We start from the raw sequence: 1,910 nt of genomic DNA, 5'->3' as shown, positions 1-1,910 counted from the left end.
AGGCAAAGTTACTTCAAAAATACAATTTGCAGTTCAATCCTCTTGCAGTGGTAGTCTATACTCTAGCCATTTTCAATCATTTTCCTCTTGGCTCTAACCAGCTCTCCAGGATTTGTTAGAAACGTTTGTCACTAAGGATGTTGACAGTTTGTTTTATTGCCCTCTCTCCAACAACTACGATTAGCCCATGTTTACAACTCATTCAACGCTCGGGGTCCATTTCCTTGATCTACTTTTCAATATTAGCCTTCACCTCTATCTCAGTCACTTGGCTATCTACAATTCTATTACCTTGAACTTTGTGGTTTCACTTTCCAAACAAGATGGCTTATCCCTCCACCTCTTCTACTCACCCAATTTTAGTTTGATTTTTGCTCTCTTTGTGGCCTTCCCTGTTATTCCCTATTAATTAGCTGACAATCACTTTCCTTTTCTCTTATGACACCCCTGACCAAAAATCCAAACCCACTGTCATCAAGTCTACCCTGATGCACACAAACTCTACTGGACTGAATAGAATTGCCCCTTTTTGGTTTCCAATATTTTAAATCTTTACATTAGCAGACAGCATCATCTTTCTCTTATGAAGTGACTGGTGGATTCAAACCAATGACCTTGTAGTTATGTTTACGCCCAATGTTGCTGTCACTGTCAATCTATCTTGAAGGTCTTCTTCTTTTTTTTTTCTGATTATTTGCTTTGTCAGGCATGTCATCCTTCTCCAGGGACTGATCCTTCCATAGAACATGTCAAAAGTATATGGAAGAAAAAAAAGCGCCAGCATCTTCCCTTCTAATGAGGATTCTGGCTGTACTTTTTTCCAAGACAGATTTTGTCATTCTTCTTACATTTGGTACCATAATTCAAAGAAATAATTTTTCTTAAGGCTTCCATTTTCAATGTCCAGCTTTCACATGCTTGTGAGGTGCTTGAAAATACTGTAGCTCAGGTGAAGTGCATCCTGGTCCTCAAGTTAACGTCTTTTTTTAACAATGTAAACTGTCTTTTTATCATGTTGATCAAACGCCATGTCATTTGATTTCTTGACTTCTATTTCCATGGCATTTCTTAAAAAAACAAGTAATCTTTGACAACGTCAATCATTCCTCTATCACAATGATGCCTAGTGGTCTGTGTGTGAGAATTTTTGTTTTATGTTGAATTATAATAGATAATGAATATTATAGTGGCTGATCTTCATCAGGAAGTACTTCAAATCTTCATCATTTTCACAAGCAAAGTTGTATCATCTAAGTATCAGTTTATACATGTATTTTTCCATTGCAGATTCCATATCTTTCTTCAAATAGTCCAGTTCTTTTCAAATTATTGGCTCAGAATATACATATCAGTGTGGGTAAAGAATATGTTCTGTGATTTTATTTATTTATTTAATTTTGTTGTTGCTGTTAATTGGGCTACTTTGATTTTAAACTATTTAGTATTTCCTTATTCTATTTGTAAACCAGTCTAGGTCTCTGCACAGGTTTTCCATGCACATGCTAAGTGTTCAGGAATTCACATTCTCACAAATATATTTGATCAATTTATAGTGTCTTTTTCTAGAGATTTATCTTTGCTGATAATGAATTCAAAATAAGCAAGACTATTTTATTCATTCTTTTAGAGAGTCAGGATTCTTTGCAAAACAATCATTCAAACACTTTAATTCTGTTATCTTCCTTTTTCATTCTCTAGCTTTCACGTGCTTTTCAGGTGATAGGAAAGACGACAAGTGGGTCAGGTGCTCCTTGGTCATCAAAATGACATCTCTGTTTGGTAAAACCTTGACGAGACCTTTTATAGTAGATATTTTGCAATATACTATTTGGTTTCTTGCCCATTATCTCCATGGAGATTAGCTATTGAGCCAAGTAGAATGAAATTGTCAACAACTTCTTTTTTTTTTT

The 1,910-nt window shown here is 35.0% G+C and overlaps 1 pseudogene; it reads left to right on the top strand.

Moving 5' to 3' along the window:
- Positions 1–1,910, top strand: part of LOC101644428 — a 25,881-nt pseudogene that overhangs the window by 18,720 nt on the left and 5,251 nt on the right.

The sequence above is a fragment of the Echinops telfairi genome, unplaced genomic scaffold (assembly GCF_000313985.2).
Source record: "Echinops telfairi isolate 266 unplaced genomic scaffold, ASM31398v2 ScPeMD7_2;HRSCAF=8, whole genome shotgun sequence".
In the NCBI taxonomy this organism is placed as follows: domain Eukaryota; kingdom Metazoa; phylum Chordata; class Mammalia; order Afrosoricida; family Tenrecidae; genus Echinops; species Echinops telfairi.
Note: the sequence above shows the minus strand (reverse complement) of the source record. Positions and strands in the feature narration are given on the sequence as shown.